At 43.9% G+C, this 10,639-nt stretch overlaps 1 pseudogene; it reads right to left on the minus strand.

The window, feature by feature from the left end:
• Positions 1–2,347, minus strand: part of LOC105552352 — a 22,338-nt pseudogene extending 19,991 nt beyond the window's left edge.
• Between the last annotated feature and the right edge of the window lie 8,292 nt (positions 2,348–10,639).

Below are 10,639 nucleotides of genomic sequence, written 5' to 3' on the forward strand. Positions count from 1 at the left end.
GCTGATTTTTGTATTTTTAGTAGAGATGGGTTTCACCATGTTGGTTAGGATGGTCTCAATCTCTTGACCTCCTGATATGCTTGCCTTAGCTGGGATTACAGGCATGAGCCACCGTGCCCGGCCTCATTTTTTTTTAAAGGTCAACGAGATACAATTCATTAAGAATAAAAATACATTGTTTCGCCAGGTGCAGTGGCTCATGCCTGTAATCTTTGGGAGGCCAAGGTGGTGCGTCATTTGAATCCGGGCGTTTGAGACCAGCCTGCCCAACGTGGGGAAACCCCATCTCTACTAAAAATACAAAAATTAGCTGGGTGTGGTGGTGCATGCCTGTAGTCCCAGCTATTCAGGAGGCTGAGGCACGAGAATCAGTTAAGCCTGGGAGGCAGAGGTTGCAGTGAGCTGAGATTGTGCCACTGCACCCCAGCCTGGGTGACACAGCAAGACTCTATTTAAAAAAAAAAAAAAGTTAGCCAGTGTGGTGGCCTGTGCCTGTAATCCCAGCTACTTGGGAGGCTGAGGCTGGAGAATCGCTTGAACCTGGGAGGTAGAGGCTGCAGAGAGCCAAGAGGGCACTGCACTCCAGCCTGGGTGACAGAGGGAGATTCTGTCTCAATAAAAAAAAAAATAATAATAATAAATAAAAATACATTGCTTCAAACTTAGAATAATTTAATATTTTCTTTGTTATTTCATATGTATCTGGAAATGGGATACATGTTCTCATCCTGTCCTGAGGTAGCATTCTACCAACTGGTACAGGGTTCCCAGATAGAGTCAAAGTGACATTCCTCTTGCAACCATTTCCATTGTCAAAAAAAAATTTTTGTTTTCATGTATTTCAACAGTAGCTTCAGATTAATACCTCTCAGAAGAATTTCATCCTAAAGCCCAATTTGGTTTAGAGCCTTTAACTGCAAATAATTTCCAGGTGACACTAACGACCAACATAAGGATAACGCAGGTAAAAAAACATATAGGTACATTTCAGTTCCATGGATTTCACTTTCATATTTTAAGTCTATTACTTTATACCTTCAGTATCAACATTAAAATAGAACCTAAGAAGATTCCTGTTTGAGCAACGTTCTATATAAATATCTCCACCTCTACTCTACTTGCAACAAAAGTTCTAAATCAGACTAGATTAATTAGCTTTCAATTATAATAACTGATATCTTTAATAGATTTTTAATCTAAAGTTTAACAGCTTTTAATTATAAAACTTATTCTCAATTATAATTTATAATTTTTTTAATTTAATTTTTTTTGAGACAGGGTCTTGCTCTGTCACCCAGGTTGGAGTACAATGGCACCATCATGGCTTACTGCAGCCTCAACCTCCTGGGCTCAATCAATTCTCCCACCTCAGCCTTGCCAGTAGCTGAGACTACAACTGTATGTCACCATACCTGACTAATTTTTTAAATTTTTTGTACAGACAAGGTCTCACTATGTTGCCCAGGCTGGCCTTGAACTTCTGGGCTCAAGTGATCCTCCCCGCTCAGCCTCCCAAAGTGCTGGCATTACAGGCATGAGCCACTGCACCTGGCATGTAATTTACAATTAAAAAGACTAGTTCAAGTACTTAGGTTGATAAATCCCATACAACACAAAAGCAAAGGAAATTATTCTCAATAGGCAGAGATACAATTAATTGCAGATATATGGCTTACTAAGATTACTAAAACAGCTCATGCTGTATATTGAAACAAAAACAAAAAAATGCCTGAGGCAAGGAGATTGAGGCTGCAGTGAGCTGTGATTGCCCCAGCCTGGGTGACACAGTGAGATACATCTCTTAAAAACAGAAAAAAATTATGAAAAGAAAAAAAAGTTGTACTGAGATGGATTTTAAAATAATCTCAGAAAATACAAAAATTATTAATAATCTTTACAGCTTTTGATTACATATCTTCATAATGATAATTTTAATCACAGGTCTCAAATTTTATTGCAAATATATTGCCATTAGGTCTCTAATCATAGATTATTTTTTGTTGAATATTCTGCTGATAAACAACTGCTTAACATTCCAATAAAACATATTCTCACAATTAACTATGAGACTGGTGCCACCACTGGGAAATGAGCTGAGTTAATCAGCAGTTACATCGAATGTAACGAATCCCAAATCACTTCTTTCTCTAGGTCCGCTGAAGTCATCTAAGTTTTTCAGCTTGATCGGCGAGTCATTGCCACCACACCCGGGATGCTTCCGTCTTTGAAGGCGGTGCTGATGGTGAAAGCAGCTAAATATGAGCGCCGCCATCAGGCTGAGAAGTGGCAGAGAGTTCACCTGCGACACCACCGCGTTCATCTCCCACGACCCTGCGTCCGCATGCATGCTTGGGCTCCTGTTTCAGGAGTGTATCCCGTAACTTTAAATATTGTTATGCTACTTTACATATCATGTAAGAACCTTTTAATAATTCAACTCCATTTTCCCTTTGGAACCTTTGTGCTATTGTTTTAAGACATTTCATTTCCATTTCCATTAGAAAATTTAAAATATATTTTTATATTTGCTTTAAATGGTTATCTTTTTAGAGAAAATTTTTAAAATGAAAAAAGTATTTTATATTTACCATGTATTTACATCTCTGTATTTCTTTCTTTTTTTTTTTTTTTAAGATGGAGTCTTGCTCTGTCATCCAGGCTGGAGTGCAGTGGCATGATCTCGGCTCATTGCAAGCTCCGCCTCCTGGGTTCACGCCATTCTCCTGCCTCAGCCTCCCGAGTAGCTGGGACTACAGGCACCTGCCACCAAGCCTGGCTAATTTTTTGTATTTTTAGTAGAGACGGGATTTCACCATGTCAGCCAGGATGGTCTCGATCTCCTGACCTTGTGATCCACCCGCTTTGGCCTCCCAAAGTTCTGGGACTACAGGTGTGAGCCACTGTGCCCGGCCACATATGGTTATTTATTTGTGTAGATCTCATTTTTCTATCTGTCACCCAGGCTGGAGTGCAGTGACACAATCATGGCTCACTGAAACCCCAAACTCCTGGGCTCAAGCAGTCCCTCTATCTTGAGCCTCCTGAGTAGCTGGAACTAAAGGTGTGTGCCACCATACCCAGCTAATTTTTCTCTATTTTTGATAGAGACTGTGTCTCACTGGTTGCCCAGGCTTGTCTTGAACTCCTGGCTTGAGGCAATCCTCTCCCTACGGTCTCCCAAAATGATGGGATTGGCTGGGCGCAGTGGCTCATGCCTGTAATCCCAACACTTTGGAAGGCCAACGGGGGCAGATCACTTGAGGTCAGGAGTCCAAGATCAGCCTGGCCAACATGGCGAAACCCCATCTCTATTAATATAAAAAATATTTTAAAAACAACAACAACAAAAAGCCCAAAGTGCTAGGATTATATGCATGAGCCACCGTGCCCAGCCAAAAAAAATTTCTTATAATGCAGTTCTCTGGAAATGACCTCACAGCTTTTATTTATCTGAAAAGGTCTTTCTTTTCTTTTTTTTGAGATGGAGTCTTGCTCTGTCGTCCAGGCTGGAGTGCAGTGGTGCACTCACCACAACCTCTGCCTCCCAGGTTCAAGTGATTCTATTCTCCTGCCTCAGCCTCCCCAGTAGCTGGGATTACAGGCGCATGCCACCACGCCTGGCTAATTTTTGTATTTTTAGTAGAGATGGGGTTTCACCATTGTTGGCCAGGCTGATCTCGAACCCCTGACTTCAAGCATTCTGCCCACCTTGGCCTCCCAAAGCACTGGGATTACAGGTGTGAGCCACTGTGCCTGGCCACAACATTGGTAGTTTTGATAGTTGTCTTTTTTTTTTCTTCACACTCACAGACTCAGGTCACAACTTTTGACATTTGGATTGACAAATTCTTGGCACTGTTGACATTTCTTTGTTGTGGAGGCCTTTCCTGTGCACTATAGGATGTTTAACAGCATCCCTGGTGCTATGGTCTGAATGTTTGTGTCTCTTGTAAATTAATATGTTGAAGTCTAAGACTAGTAGTATCAGAGGAGGTGGGGTGTTTGGGATTGGTGTCTTTATGAAAGAGGCCCCAGAGAGCTGCCTTGTCCCCTTTCACTATGTGAGAAAGCAGCAAGGACACATTCTCTAAACCAGGAAGCTGGCTCTCATCAGACACCAAATCTGCCAGTGCTTTGATCTAGGTCCTCCCGGCCTCCAAAACTGTGAGAAACAAATTTCTGTTATTTATACACCACCCAGTGTTTTGTTATAGCTGCACAAATGGACTAAGACACCTGGCCTCTACCTTCTAGACAATGGTAGCATCTTCCCAGTCATGACAATATAAATTGTCTCCAGATATAGCAAAATATCCTCTGGGGAGTAAACTCACCCCTGGTTGAGAATTGCTGTTCCAGGTCTATTTTAGTTCTACTCCTAAGGTGTAACACTTCACAGATCTTTACCACATATCCTGAGTGTTTAATCAGGTCTCTTCACTCAGAGTCGGAACTCAAACATACCCCAGTAGTGTGTGGGCTCTGGGAACTGTCCAACTTACATTTCCCCATGGTGATTTTTTGCTTGGTTTTGCGGAGTTTCCTGTTAGAGATACAGTTTAATATTTAGCACAAGATTCCAGGGCACTGTTATGCAGATTTCCTAGGCTCTTTCTCTGGACTCTTTTCTCTGTGTTACTTTGCCTTGCAAATTCCAGCCACCTTAGCCTCCTGAAACCAATCTCTGTCCTTCAACTTGGTGAAATGACCATATTCTGTTTAGGTTCCCTCTTCTTGCACCACAGCAGTCTGGGAAGTATCTCCAGGCAGACAGCCTAGGTCATTTTTGGACTCATTCCATTTCTTTTCCTTCTCACAGTCTTGAATTGCCTGTAGTATGTGTATGAACATTTGTTTCGTATATTTTGCCCAGTTTCCTTATAGCAGGAGGGCATGTATGGTACTTGTTACTCTGTCAGGGCTGGAAACAGAAGTCTCCCTCAATAATTACATTTTTAAACATTTCATCTACTAACATGCCCTGTTGATGTTGGTCTTCCTTTCTATCACTCTACTACTTTTCTTTTCTAAACACATAATTACTGAATAGGCCAAAAAAGACATTTCAAGTAAATGCTACTTTGTTTTCTATGAGATCACCTTTTCTAAAATGCATCAGATCTCTATTTTGCTTTTGGGCAGTCACATTCATCCTTGGGTAAATACTGACCACATCCATTATTCGCTGTACCCAAGGCAGATACACTTGCATTTCAAATTAGAGGTAAGCAGAACGGTCCTCTGTTCATTGATATAGGAAAATGATGGGCCAGGAAAATGATTAGCCAGGTGTGACGGCTCACGCCTGTAATCCCAGCACTTTAGGAGGCTGAGGCAAGAGGATCACTTGCATCCAGGAGTTTGAGACCAGCCTCGGCAACAAAGTGACATCTTGTCTCTACAAAAATTAGCCAGGGGTGGTGGTTTGCACCTGTAGTCCCAGCTACTTGGGATGCTGAACTGGGAAGATCACTTGAGCCCAGGAGGTGGAGGCTGCATTAAGCCATGTTCATGTCACTGCACTCCAGCCTGGGTGACAGAGCAAGAACCTATCTCAAAAAAAAAAAAAAAAGAGAGAGAGAGAGAGAGAGAGACTTAAGATTGAGATAGACTCCTATCCCCTTCCACCATTTGAGGACATAACAAGAAGGTGGTGTCTGTGAACCAGGAGACAGGTGCTCACTGGATACTGAACCTGCTGCATCTTGATCTTGGTCTTCCCAGCTTCACAACTGTGAGAAATAAATGTCTGTTGTTTATCAGCTACCAAGTCGATGGTATTCTGTTATAGCAGTCCAGACGGATGAAGATGATAATAGTAGTAGTTAACATTTACAGACTACCCACCACACACTAGTCACTAGTTAACACTTTACCTACATGTTTCTCAGTTATCTTCACAGCCTTTTGAGAGGGCCAGCCTTATTATCTCCATTTTACAAATGTACCAAGAGTTGAAACAGCTTTCCAGGGTCACACAGCCAGCAAGCAGCAGTCAGGTGGCTCATGTTCCTCACCATGGCATGGCTGTGACAGCTCCACTGTCTCTACAACGTGGGCACCAAGCTTTACAAAGGCTCTCTCCTTCAGCGAAGCTTCTACATGGTGCCCATTTATTAATTAAAAAATGTAAAAGTCGCTAACATTGAAATGAGTGATACAAGGATTGTATTAGTCACTCTCGAGCTTTTTCATACATTTTTCTGTTTGAATGGAATAATTTGCATTTTTTGAAATAGAAAACAATGAGTCACACATCAAATTCTACTGCCTCACTAATACACATGTCTCACGAGCATACTACTAGGAATTATTTGGCCTGCCACGGCTGCCAGGGATCTACAATTAAGAATTCACCCACCATGTTGTTTTTAAGTCTCATTGCATTTCCTGTGCCCAGATAAATCCTCTGTCCCTAGTTGATTCAAGAAATATTTATTGCATGCATCTTGTTTGCAGGATAAGTGCTCTCCGGTTGTTTTTGTTTGTTTGTTTGTTTGTGGGTTTTTTTTTTCTGTTTTGAAAGCAAATCTTGACTTTGGTTGCAAGTGTTCTTAGATTTATTGTGTCACCTGCATGAGCAAACACAGACTAGGTATTTAGTAACTATCTGTGCATTCACTGACTCCCACCCCTAGTCCTGGAACTTGCTCTTTTTCCTACTACTGTAGTTCTATAATTCTAATCCTTCCCCTGGGCCTCTGTGTTAAGGAAACCATATTACATCTCCATTAACCATCAGTGTCCTTAGGTTCTCAAAGTTATTTAGGACCTCCTCTTAATTTGTTCCTGTATCATTCTCATTCCACTTCTAAAGCATAATTTCCTCTCAAGCTATATGAATTTTTCTCTATATTTAGCTCTTGGTTTTTCTAATCCCCTACCCCTCCCTTCCTCTCATGTTTTGCTTCGTTTGCTCCTCACACATTCCTGTTCCTGTTCCTTTAGGGAGAAAACTGACACACATACACACTCACTGAGGTCTCCCTCCAGTAGGGAATTTTTTTTTTTTTTTGAGACAGAGTCTTGCTCTGTCACCCAGGCTGGAGTGCAGTGGCATGATCTTGGCTCACTGCAGCCTCTGTCTCCTGAGTTAAAGTGATTCTCCTGCCTCAGCCTCCCAAGTAGCTGGGATGACAGGCACGCCCCACCATGCCCAGCTAATTTTCGTATTTTTAGTAGAGATAGGTTTCACCATGTTGGCGAGGGTGGCCTTGATCTCCTGACCTCATGATCCACCCACCTCGGCCTCCCAAAGTGCTGGGATTACAGGCGTGAGCCACTGTGCCCAGCCCTTTTTTTTTTTTTTTTTGAGATGGAGTCTCGCTTTATTGCCCAGGCTAGAGTGCAGTAGTGCGATCTCGGCTAACTGCAACCTCTGCCTCCCAGGCTCAAGTGATTCTTGTACCTCAGCCTCTTGAATAGCTGGGATTATAGGTGCAAGCCACCACGTCTGGCTACATTTTGTAATTTTAGTAGAGATGGGGTTTCACCATGTTGGCCAGGCTGGTCTTGAACTCCTGACCTCAAGTGATCCACCTGCCTTGGCCTCCAAGAGTGCTCACGCCGCCATACCCGGCATTTTTTATTTTTTATTTATTTATTTATTTATTTTTGAGATAGGGTCTTGTTCTGTCACCCAGGCTGGAGTGCAGTGACGCAAGCATGGCTCACTGCAGCCTCAACCTCCTGGGCTCAAGTGATCCTCCCTCTTCAGCATTCCAAGTAGCTGGGACTACAGGCGACTGCCACCACACCAGCTATTTTTTGTAGAGATGGAGTTTCATCATGTTGCCCTGGCTGGTCTTGAACTCCTGGGCTCAAGTGATCCACCTGCCTTGGCCTCCCTAAGTGCTGGGATCACAGGTGCATGGCACTACGCCTGGCTAATTTTTAATTTTTTGTAGAGATGGGGTCTTGCCATGTTGCCTAGGCTGGTCTTGAACTTCTGGGTTCATGCAGTCATACAGGCATGAACCACTGAGCCCAGCTGGGAAGTCTTTCTAAAGACCTTTACGTATTGAGAATTCTTCACTGTATCAGTTATACCTTTTGTTGTAAATAACAGAATCCCCTCACTTGAATGGATTTGGTTTCAGGTAATGAGAATCCTGGAGGAGGACATCTTCAGGTTGGTGGATGTGCAGTTTGGGGAGGTTACCAGGGACCTAGGGGTATTCTCTCCTTACTCTCCCTTCCCCCAGCACATCAGCTTGTCCTTGGGAAAGCTCTTCTCAGGGCACTAATGGTTATGACACATCTAGGAATCCCGACATCGGCATGACCTTATTGTACCATCTCAACTCACTGGAGCCTAGACCTCCTGGGCTCAAGCAATCCTCCCACCTCAGCCTCCCGAGTAGCTGGGGTCACAGGCACATGCCACCATGCTTGGCTAATTTTTATTTTATTTTATTTTATTTTTGTTAGAGACAAGGTCTCACTAGATTGCTCAGGCTTGTTTTGAATGCCTGGGCTCAAGTAATTCTCCTGCCACAGCCTTCCAAAGTGCTGGGATTACAGGCATGATGAGCCACCACACCTGGCCACATTCGCTTTTTTAACTCATGCACTAGTAAGGGCAATGGGACAACCACGATTGACTTAGACCAGAGGTGTCAAGTTAGCAACCAAGTGCCAGGTGTATGTGGAATCATCTGTGTAGTTTTAAAAACGACTGATGCCTGAGTGTCCATGCCCCCATCATCCATTTTCATTGGGATATGGTCTGGCTGTGTCCCCACTCAAATCTTGAATTCCCACATGTTGTGGGAGGAGCTTAGTGGGAGGTAACTGAATCATCGGGGCAGGTCTTTCCCATGCTGTTCTCGTAATAGTGAATAAGTCTCACGAGGTCTGATGGTTTTGAAGATGGGAGTTTCTCTGCACAAGCTCTCTCTTTGCTTACTGCCATCCATGTAAGATGTGACTTGCTCTTCCTTGCCTTCCACCATGATTGTGAGGCTTCCCCAGCCACATGGAACTCTAAGTCCAATTAAACTCTTTCTTTTGTAAATTGTCCAGTCTTGAGTATGTCTTTATCAGCAGCATGAACATGGATTACTACAGTAAATTGGCACCCGTAGAGTGGGGTGCTGCTGAAAAGATATCTGAAAATGTGGAAGTGACTTTGGAAATGGGCAACAGGCAGAGGCTGGAACAGTTGGAGGGTTCAGAAGACAGGAAAATGTGGGAAAGTTTAGAACTCCCTTTAGTTTAGACTTGTTGAATGACTTTGACCGAAATACCAATAATGATAAGGACAATGAAATCTAGGCTGAGGTGGTCTCAGATGAAGATGAAGAATTTGCTGGGGACTGGAACAAAGTTGACTCTTGTTATGTTTTAGCAAAGAGGCTGGCAGCATTTTGCCCCTGCCCTAGAGATTTGTGGGACTTTGAACTTGAGAGAGATGATTTAGGGTAGCTGGTGGAAGAAAGCATTCTAAGCAGCAAAGCATTCAAGAGGTGATGTGGGTGCTGTTAAAGGCATTCAGTTTTATAGGGGAAGCAGAGCATAAAAGTTCAGAAAATTTGCAGCCTGACAATGTGATAGAAAAGAAAATCCCATTTTCTGAGGAGAAATTCAAGTTGGCTATAGAAATTTGCAAAAGTAACGAGGAGCCGAATGTTAACCTGCAAGACAATGGGGAAAATGGCCCCAAGGCATGTCAGAGGTCTTCACAGCAGCCCCTCCCATCACAGGCCTAGAGACCTAGGAGGAAAAAATGGTTTCGTGGGTTGGGCCCAAGGTCCCCATGTTGTGTGCAGCCTAGGGACTTGGTGTCCTGCATTCCAGCTGCTCTAGCCATGGCTAAAAGGGGCCAAGGTACAGCTTGGGCTGTTGCTTCAGAGGGTGGAAGCCCCAAGCTTTGGCAGTTTCCATGTGGTGTTGAGCCAGTGGGTGCACATAAGTCAAGAACTGAGGTTTGGGAACCTCCACCTAGATTTCAGAGGATGTATGGAAACGCCTGGATGCCCAGGCAGAAGTTTGCTGCAGGGTCAGGGTGCTCATGGAGAAAGAACCTCTGCTAGGGCAGTGTGAAAGGGAAATGTGGGGTCGGAGCCCCCACACAGAATGCCTACTGGGGCACTGCCTAGTGGATCTGTTAGAAGACGGATACCATTCTTCAGATCACAGAATGGTGTATCTACGGCTTGCACCATGTGCTTGGAAAAGCCACAGATGGTCAACACCAGCATGTGAAAGCAGCCAGGAGGGGGGCTATACCCTGCAAAGCCACAGGGGCAGAGCTACCCAAGACCAAGGGGACCTACCTCCTGCATCAGCGTGACCTGGATGTGAGACCTGGAGTCAAAGGAGATCATTTTAGAGCTTTAAGATTTGACTGCCCTGGGGGCAGTGGCTCATGCCTGTAATCCCAGCACTTTGGGAGGCTGAGGTGGGTGGATCATGAGGTCAGGAGTTTGAGACCAGCCTGGCCAACATACTGAATCCCTGTCTCTATGAAAAATACAAAAATTAGCCAGGTGGGGTGTCGGGCACCTATAATCCCAGCTACTCAGGAGGCCGAGGCAAAAGAATTGCTTGAACCCAGAAGGTGGATGTTACAGTGAGCCGAGATCAGGCCATTCACTCCAGCCTGGGTGACAGTGCAAGACTCCATCTCAAAAAAAAA

The sequence above is a fragment of the Mandrillus leucophaeus genome, unplaced genomic scaffold (genome assembly GCF_000951045.1).
Source record: "Mandrillus leucophaeus isolate KB7577 unplaced genomic scaffold, Mleu.le_1.0 Scaffold550, whole genome shotgun sequence".
NCBI classification, from domain to species: Eukaryota; Metazoa; Chordata; class Mammalia; order Primates; family Cercopithecidae; genus Mandrillus; species Mandrillus leucophaeus.